Here is a 10,506-nt window from a genome sequence, read left to right as displayed (position 1 = left end):
TCACTCTGTGCCTTGACAAAGGCTGTTTTCCCAGACAAAATGGACAGTAGCCAAAAGGCCACGGTAGTGTTGAGTGGCTGAACTCAAGTGTTTGGAGTAATGCTTCAGAAATGTCCTGGTTAGAAGAGAAGGCATGCCCCAGGCAATAGAGGCTGCTAATCTTACCTTTCCCCATGGTTATGTGAGCTCTGGGAGCATGATATACCATCACTTACAGCTCTCTCGTAGCAGATACACACCCTTGTTCCAGTGAATATAGAGATAATGCAGTCAATTTTCTTCCCTGTGAAGAGAGGGAGAGGGTCTTGCTGAGACGACAAAAAATTCTGCAGGACACAGAGGCGGCAGTCTTCTCCTTTGTAAAATGATCTTACCTGCAGCGTCAGATATTGACTGTGATCGTTCTTGTGATCTCCAAGCACTGCTGTGGCAAATGAAGCTCCAAGGGCCCATGGTTTGGGGGTCCTTCACACAGCAATCTCTCCAGAAGTAGAATAGGTCACAGGGAGCTTCCTGCCATCCTGAGCAGGGAGTGGAGCAGCTGGATTGGATCGCTAACTCAAATCCTACCATGAAATACGCTTGTAGTACATAGCAAGTTTTTTTCCAAGTACTTCCACATTCTGTTTTAATACTGCACTGCTAATTGTAACAGTCATGTACTGTGAAATTTACTCAAGATGCTCAGTAAAACATCTGCTGACATTTTCAAACTTGTGCTCTTCCTGAGTGGCTTAAGTCTATTGCCCTACTATCTAGGTGTCCAGAAAATCTGGACTGTAGCTGCCCGAGGGTGGGGTAAAGGAGGATGGTGGTAGGGTTACTATTGCTGGTAGTTTATAGTCTGGGTAGTTTCTGGCTAGCAGCTACAGCTAATGCTGTGACCACGGGGGACTGTGACAAAAGGTACTTACTGTTTTTCTTTAAATGTAGAGTGATAATATACAGTTGCTGATATGACTGCCTGAGGAGATCTTGGCGCTTTCTAATATAACATTAAGCCTTCTCCACGTACATCTTGCTGCATTCTAATGTGTCTCACAAATGCTTCAGTAGGCAGAGACTACAGTGAAAAAGGTATCATATTCTGTTAATGCTAGTAGCTCGGTAACGACCTGGGTGAGATGCTTAGTCAGGCTGCAGCTGTCATGCTGAACATCTTTCCCATTGCAGGTGTTAACTTCATGCTACGACAATACAACAGGACCATCCTCTTACCTGAGGAAATACTCTGGGGGAAATGTGCATGTGTATGTTAATAAACTGCACCCCCTTACATTTGTCTAATGATTTGCCTCTTAAAACTGAGGCTTTTTTATCAGTGTGCATAGCTAATTCACTCCCTTCTGGTGCAATGGAGAAATGGAGGTACAGATCTGAGATGGTATGGAGTGGCTGAGAGATCTTCTGGGCTTGCATCCTCTGATTCCTCACCAGCATTAGCCACTAGTCAAGGTACTTTTTCCTTACTCTCAGCGTCTCTCTTAGAATTTGATCATCAAATCTATTGTGAAATTCCAGAATTATCTTTGCCAGTGGTAGACTACCAACAGGCAGTAAATGATCTCTCAGACATAATGAAGAGTGTAGTGTAGCAGAAATGGAGGAAAGCCAGCATTTGGCTGATCAGTGAGGCTTTTACATCAGCTCCCTTCTACCTACTTCTGTTACCAAATTCCTGCCTGTGACTTGATATGCCTTGAAACTCTTAAAATAATCACTGCTTGCATGATTTGGGATAGTATAGATCTAAAACAATTTTCTTCATAGATGGACCTATAAGAACTTTAAATATGTTCTTCTTTCGTTTGAAAAGCACTTTGACCCATCAGAAGACAGAAAGCAAGATTTTTGTCCATGTCCAAATACCAAAACTCAAACCAGCCTCACTCTCAAACTCTGGGGTTCAAGTGAGGCTTTTGATACTGGATTACTTTGAATGGAAAACTTCAAACCGTCTGTTAATCTTTTCCAAGTCAAATGTATCAAATCGTACAGCAACACCTTTTTAAGATGCAAGTGCAATAAGGTGAAAGCCTTATAACTACAACTGATTTAATGAAAACCCTTTAATCCCATTAGTCAGCAAAGCACTATGAGAGCCCCTTCTGTCAAACCTGTGCTTCAGACATGCTGTGGCCTCAGGCTATGTTTTGGAATTGAAGTTTTAGCTTTCTGAATCCCAACCTGATCGGCAATTTAAGTGTAGTCATTAGAGTGGCAATTTTGAGCCTGTTTCCATTCGTGGGCACTGCAGATGTGTTCATTCCAGGGGTGGTGTAGATCCCGGTGCAGTGAATTGGGCCCTGCTGGTAATAAACTTAATTCTCAAAGTCACCTTTTTCAGATTTCCCCCAGGAACAGTTTATACCAGAGCTCCAAGGAGTGAGCTGAAAAGTACTGTTAGACTATAGGCAGAGGTAATATATGGTCTTTCCACTCTGCCTTTCCCATCAGGGTGTTAAAGCTCTGCAACAAAAGGAACCATTCACTGTGGTGTAGACTGCCTTGATGTTTATGTGTCCCCTAGTGCCAGGCTTATCTCTTTTAGGCAGAAATGCAGCTTCCTGTTTATTTACCTGTCCCAAGTCCAGCTGCATCTCCCAACATTTTAATGCATCTCTTCATAGAGAGCAGGTCTGTAAACCTAGCCACAGAGCCATGTGTGTTCATGCTGCTCTGTGTCCATACTGTCTGCTTTGTCCAGAAACAAGAGTTAACACCTCAATTTACCGCACGCCCACCCAGCTACTCACTTGAGAGTGGCATCCCTCACAGTTTGGTATTCACAGACTTGCTTCAGCTAGCCCTCTTTGAAGGAAAATACTCTGTGTAGCTTTTCAGCACTGGTGTTATTAAACCAGAAGCAACTGTGTGAAAATGCCTTTGGCCCTAATATATTGCAGATTATTAATATGAGGAAAGGGACTCTTAGACTGTACTTTGCTTTCTTCTCTACCTAAGGAACTGGTTCCCCACTGCTTTGTGGGAAATTCTCAGTCTATCCCTGACAATGATGTTTACCTTGTATAGTCTTCACTCTGGACTTCCCTAGCTATAATCTGCCTTTCTTATGTTAGAATGGGAGGAGCTACAATAAAGGTGCATTAAAAGTAATGATTGAAAGGGATGGAAGAGAACTAATAGATATGCCAAAACAGGTATGAATGAAGAAGTAGCGGGAAGGTCTGAGTGGAGAAGGACCTATGTGACCAGGAGAAGGTGGGCTGTAAGAGTGGCATGTGGTATTGGCACCTGCAGTACCAGGTCATTCAGATCCCAGCCCAACTACTTCCAGTTTCCCAGGATGCCTAGGTCAAGGGGACACAAAAAGGAAAGGCTTTAAATGATGAAGAGAAGTTTGTAAATTTGCAGATGACACCAAGTTGGGTGGGAATGTTGCTCGAGGGTAGGGAGGCTCTGCAGAGAGACCTGGACAGGGTGGAGCCATGGGCTGAGGCCAGCTGGAGGCATTTTAATAAGGCCAAATGTCGGGTGCTGCACTTGGGCCACAACAACCCCAACGGCGCCACAGGCTTGGGGAGGAGTGGCTGGAGAGCTGCCAGTCAGAGAGGGACCTGGGGGGGATTGATAATGAGCCAGCAGTGTGCCCAGGGGGCCAAGAAGGCCAATGGCATCCTGGCTTGTGTCAGCAATAGCGTGGCCAGCAGGGACAGGGAAGGGATCTGACCCCTGTGCTCAGCACTGGTGAGGCCGCACCTCAATGAGTGGGTTCAGTTTTGGGCCCCTCACTCCAAAAAGGCCATTGAATGACTCGAGCTTGTCCAGAGAAGGGCAACGGAGCTGGTGCAGGGTCTGGAGCACAGGTCTGATGGGGAGCGGCTGAGGGAACTGGGGGGGTTTAGTCTGGAGAAGAGGAGGCTGAGGGGAGACCTCCTGGCCCTCTACAGCTCCCTGAAAGGAGGGTGCAGAGAGGGGGGATGAGTCTCTTGAACCAAGGAACCAGCGCCAGGCCAAGAGGGAATGGCCTCAAGCTGTGCCAGGGCAGGGTCAGACTGGCTCTTAGGAAGGATTTCGTTACAGAAGGGGTTGTTGGGCGTTGGAATGGGCTGCCCAGGGCAGGGGGGGAGTCCCCATCCCTGGAGGTGTCTAAGAGTCAGGTCAACATAGTACTGAGGGATCTGGTGGAGTTGGGAACTGTCAATGTTAGATAAATGGTTGGACTGGATGATCTTCAAGGTCTTTTCCAACCTATACAATTCTGTGAGACAGGAAGGTAAGTTGACAAACTAACTCCTGTCTTGGTGTCTGAATGCTGGACAGACCACTTCTACTCGTGTACCTTAGTGCTTTGTGAACAGGTAGCAAATTGGCATGCATAAAATCAGTTTTGGTTTTGAAACAGACACTCTCTCCTATGAGGTCTCATATTGTGCCTGTGATGTTGCAACTTCATTTGCTATCCCACCATTCTCAAAGGCTGAGTCAACACTACAACTGTAGATTTATATACTCAGTGCCATCTCTAGCTAAGCAGCTTCAGCTTCCATCTATCGTTCCAGCAACAGAGCTTTTCCTAATGTTTAAATCAAATCTCTTTTACTGAAATTATATCCTGGAGGTTCTGAATTGGTCCACCACAGATATATAGAACATTTGATAATTCAGCTTTTAATGAAGTTTTACATGTCATCTTGCCCTTGTCTCTTCTCTTTTGCTGAACAAGCCCACACCTTGATCTTTATTCATTTATATTTTTCTAGACCTCCAGTCATACCTGTTGTCCACTGGAATAGTTATAATTGACGTGTGTCTGTCTTGAGGCAGGATGTCACCAAACTAGGTATGATACTGCAAATGACGATCTGAGTGCACTGAATATTGTGGAAAAGTTAGTATAAACTCACTAATGAGGAGCCAGATCATTAGGGAAAACAGAAACTAGTGAGTTGATATTTAATTGGTAAATACCAGCCATTGTAATTGATTAAGGCTGAATATAGAACTAGGTCTGCAAAAAGTATGTGCTTTTCCTCCTTTTAAAGAAATTATTGGTCTTTTCAGAGAAGCTGAAGAAAAATTCATTTGGGCGGGGATCACATTATTTGGTTCTGAGTGAAATGATTTGTTTTACTTTTAAATTTCTGAGAAAATTTAGTAAAATTCTAAGTAAAATGTTGTTTCAAAGTACATTATTCTGCTTTTAACACAATGAAGTGAGATATGGTGAAATTTGAAAGTGCTTTTTAACTACTATACTTCAGTGAGCTGGACATAAGTTCCAGATATGTACTTACTTTAAATCACTTATTTTCAAAGGTAGGAGGAAAAAAAATATATATGTATTTATTCTTAGGTGTATGTAACATGTTTATATAGATGCATATATATGTATAAAGTTTGCCTATCCCATCCAAAACAGGCATTTACTTTGCACAAAGCAAAAAAACAGCAGCTGGAGATGCTGAAAGAGGCTATGGGAGCTGCTAAGCAGAGGGTAAACCTAAGAGTGCTCCAGTTTGGGACTTCATGTGTGAAAGTGTCGTGGCATGGAGGTGGAAGCAACATCCTCTTTACATACTCTTATGCAACCACTTTTAAAATGTGACATTGCAGTTCAGACACCTGACTTCCAGAATATCTGTCAGGTTAAATGGAGTGCAGAGCAGGAACATAATCAAGGGTTGAAGTGACCTTATTCACAAGGATAGATATAAATATGTACAGCTTGGCTAAGTTATGAAGAAAGGATTTGCACTAATTGTCTAGATATTTGGAGAGCTATAAAGCCTGGAAAGCACAGGCCTGATTAAAGCATCTTAATAACCACCTAAGCTAAAATTTCACAATTTCACAGAAAACTGCACAAAGGTGAGATGTCTTAAGTTGCCATCTAGTCTCCTTGGAGAGATAGAAGGCATCCTATGGCATGGGGCTTTTGTAATGTGCCTGAAAAAAAGCAGCAGCAAATGTGGGTACACATCCCTCCCTGTGGAAACTCTCCTGCACTGGCCAAGGGTTCCAAGTGAGCCAGTATTTCTTCTTCCAAATAAACATGCTACATAATGGCAGAGCATAAGCAGAGCAAGCCGACTCACTTTTCCATTACAAAATGTTCAGAAAGAAGTTATGGTTAAAGGGGTGAGTTTTGATGATTTCTTCAACTTGGAATCATTCTGAATTTGTTGAGATATCTAATTTTTAGGTTAAATGAAAAATTTTGGATTCCTAGTTCTCATCAGACTGTTCTGAAATCTGTTTGAAGTGTGATCTGTGTTCAGAGAACCTCCAGTTACAGAATTATTCAGGCTGAAAGGATATTGTCTAGTCTAATGCCCCTATTGAATGCAAGGTCAAGTATAGGACATAGCTCAAGGCTGTGTCCAGATAGGTTTTGAATAGCTGTCAGGATAGAGACTCCACAGCCTCTCTGGGCAACTTGTTCCAGTGTTTGACCACCCTCATTGTAAAAAAAAAAAATATTTTGTTCTTCTTATGTTTAAAGGGAATTTCCTGTATTTCAATTTGCACACGCTGTCTCTTGATCTTCCATTGGATACCACTAACTAGAGTCTTACTCTTGTCTACTGCCTGCTATCAGGTATTTATATTGATGAGATTCACCCTAAGAGTCCTCTTCTTAAGACAAGACAATCCCAACTCTGTCAGCCTCTCATACATCAGATGCTCCAAGTCCTTAATCATCTTGGTTGCCCATTGATGGACTCACTCCATTGTGTCCATGCCTTTATTGCATTGGGGAGCCCAGATTAGGGCACATCACCCCGAACATTGCATCTCCAGCGCTGGGTAGAGGAGAAAGATCATGTCCCCTCACCTGCTGTCAATGCTTCTCTTCACAGCAGGCTGCTGACTGCCTTTGCCACAAGGGCACATTGTTGGCTCATCAGCTTGTTGTTCAACAGGACTATGAGAGCTACTTCTGCAGAGCTGCTTTCCAACCAGCCAAAGCTTAGCATGAGGCTATTTCTTCCCCAGGTGCAGGACTCTGTTTCCCTTTGAACTTCTTTAGATTGCCATCTTCTCAATTCTTTAGCCTGGCAAAGTCCTTCTGAATGGCAGCACAATCTTCTGATGCATCAGCCACTCCTCCCAGTTTTGCATCTTTTACAAATCTGATGAGAGTGCAATCTGTCTCATTCTCCAGGTCATTAATGAAGATGTTAAACGGTACTGGACTGCCTGGAGTACACCAGTAGTGACCAACCTCCAGCTGGGCTTTGTGCCACTGATCACAACTCTTTAAGACCAGCATTTCGGTCAGATTTCAGCCTCACTCTACAGTTATCTAGTCTGTGGTTCATCAGTTTACCATCGAGAATGCTATGGAAGACAGTTTTAAAAGCCTTGCTAAAGTCAAGATAAACAGTACCTATTGCCCTTCCCTCATCTTCTGAACTAGTCATTTCATTGTAGAAGGCTAGCAGGTTGGTCAGGCATGATTTCTACTTCATAAATCTGTGCTAACTACTCCAAATTACTCCTTTTTTATCCTTAACATGTTTGGAAATGATTTCCAGAACCATTTGCTACATCACCTTCGGAGGGATCAAGATAAGGCTGATGGGCCTGTAATTGCCCAGATGTCCCTCTTGCCCTTCTTGAAGATAGGAGTGGTAGTTGCCGATCTGCAAATTATCAGTGGAAACCAGATGCATTAATCTGCTTCCCTTTTTGATTCGGTTTGTGGTTTACCTGGAAAAAAAATATTAAGTTTTAAAGCTGTTTCTTGGACTGGAAGAAAAGCTCCTATAGTGACGTTTGAACAAGTGTAAGGAAGTCAGAGAGTGGAGGCAGATCCTGCAAGTCGTAGTTGAGAGCAGATAAAACTTGTGCTCAAGAGCTCAGTGCCACTGGACTAATCGTGTTTCACTACTTTTTCATGCCAAAAGGCAATTATCATCGAGTACCTGGCCACCACAGCTGTCCTGTGCATCTGCAGGTCATTCATAGGAGTGACAACGAAAGGCTCCCTCTTTCAAACTGCTGGGCGGGAGGGGACCGCAGGACCAGCCTCTTCTCTCCTTGTTCTCCCTGCTGGTCTTGTTCTCTGCCTTAATTCCCTTTTGAAGGGCTGATATTTTATTCAGCAGCCCCTGCTGTGCTGGAGCCCGTGACAGAAGTTTCTCAAAAGCACTCTGTCGACAAAATGATAACAGCTGGTCTTTGAAACTCTGGGAGTGCTAGTTGGAGAGGTGAGGGTAGCAGGGAGCAATGCGGTGGGGGAGAGAGGGGAGAAGGGGGGGCAGGAAATGCACTATTTGTTAGGAATAATGAGGCAAAAATATGACAGAGGTTTTTATTGCAAATAATAGACAGTGAACTTCAAACAACAGCGGAGAGTCATTAAAAAAACCACAGCAACAGAGTTAAATAAATGCCTAATTAGCCAGCGCCATGAAGGTGGAATTTACTGCTCCAGAGATTCTTAAGGGAGAGTCAATAAATTCACAGCTAGGGTTTTTTTTTTTTTCCTCCTTCTTCTTTCCCCTCAGGAACAGAAGAAAATGTGAATGAGCCCAGGGCTGTTCTCAAGGTTTTGGCGGGATTTCTCTCCTTGTTGGCACAAACGCAGCTTCTGTCTCTGCGGAGACAGGGCTGCCAGATCCTCTCTCCCGAGGGAGCCGGGATGATTTGTGAGTGGCAGGACTGAACGCTCTGTCTGTTTGGGATTAAACCCGTGAGCGAGCGTGTCTGGTCCTAGGGCAATTCTGAGGAAATACAAGAAAAGGGATCGCAAGTCCTGCATTCACCTTAGCATGGGTGTGTGTAAGACTATACACATGTGTATGGGATATTGGGGTATGTTACTCCTGTTCTTGGCTTTTGCAGAGCTGTGTGTATCCTGCAGGTGTTTTATGTTTGAGCTATCATGATGTGAGCTCTGATCTGTGTATGTCTATAGAAGCAGGCTGCTGCGTGTGGATCCCCGCACAGGAGGTAGCCTGTGGGTCCAGTCTTCCACACAAGGACACAGAGTGGGGCTAATTTTAAAATGTAACAAACTATATGTGTCATTAAAACAGCAGCAGCAAAATTCTATAACTGAGATGCCTCCTCCTGTTCCCTTTCCCTCCCTGGTGCCATTTGTACTAGACCTGTGTGAAAATGTTCCTCACAAATGGTTGTGGTGGGGTGTTTTTTTTGTTTTTTTTTTTTTTTTTTCCCCCAGAAAAATGCAGGTTTCTTCTGAACTGATTCCAAACTGTGTTTCCCTAGGGTGCATTGCTTTCACAGATTGCCTTTCCAACACCCCCTTCTCACGGTGTGCTAGGTACAACTGAGGATCTATAAACCCATAAGGCAAAGCATGAGTTTTGTCTGGCCAACTTTGAGGCAGCACCCTGTGCAAGTCCTGTGTCTCGGTGTCACCGGAGCCATAATCCAGTCAGGAAGAAATTCCTGTAAGGAGCTGTGTTAGAGGGACATTTAGTTTGTTGAAACATTTTAAAACTAAATGCTCTGATACTGAGATCACCGAAAAGCTTTGTTTTGATCAAAAATTTTGATCAGAAATGTTGAAAACCATTCTGAATTGGAATTTCCATTCCATGGGAAAGAAATTTCAATTTTTCATCACCAGCTTACTATGGCAAAAATCTTCAGGTTTCCCAAGAGATGAAAAAAAAAATCTTAATCTCACTAAGTTTTTCTCTGCATTAAACAGTGACTCCCATAAAATTATCTACAGAACAGAATTGTTTCCCTTCCCCATTTCTAACCAAAGTGCAGAAAAGGCTGCTGCACTTCATGCCACTTGATTTTGAAGCAGCCAGCTCTGTGCTCTAAAGCATTAGAGGTTCAAAACCAAACTCTGAGTGAAAGCAGTGCAATCTTCTCTCTCAGGCTCATCCTGCCCACCTAACCACACTACTGGCGGAGCAGACACCCACTATTGGGCATGAGGGCATCTGTAACTCTACCAACATCAAACCTGGCATGTAAAGGCAGATAAACGTAGTCCAACAGGCAGCTGGGGAGCCGGTACTGAGGAATGTGACACCTCTACTGCTTCTCCTACACCCAGAATTTTTACACCAGTTCTTTTTTTTTTTTTTTTTTTTTGGCTGCATGTGCAAAAATTGACCACAACTTAGAGCTGGATGGCCAGAGTTGAAGTACAGTAGTGTGAGAAAGAAGAATGAATCTCTAAAATGAGAGGAGAGACTGAAATTGAGACACTTCCTACTCCCATAACGAAAAGACAAATGATTTCAAGAAGGAGCTTTCTCTCAGATTATCTGCCGTGATAAACACTTTTCAGCAAAAAGGTAATGAGAAAAAGCAGTGCCTAACCCCAGGGGAAAGGAGAGAGACAACAGAGATCACATCACGCTATCCGTATGCCACCGAATCAACAATTGATGCTAATGACAAATGGACACAGGAGATAAAATCACACCCCCGCGTTGGAGCCTAGCTCTGAGAAGACTGTGCCTACCTCTGATGGAGACCTGAAACTCTGCTTTCTCTTCACACCATAACAACGTATGTGCAGCTTATTTCTCCCAGTAAAATGCTATT

Source organism: Athene cunicularia (genome assembly GCF_003259725.1).
Source record: "Athene cunicularia isolate RWA chromosome 1 unlocalized genomic scaffold, athCun1 chr1_part1, whole genome shotgun sequence".
NCBI classification, from domain to species: Eukaryota; Metazoa; Chordata; class Aves; order Strigiformes; family Strigidae; genus Athene; species Athene cunicularia.
This window is presented reverse-complemented; position numbering follows the sequence as displayed.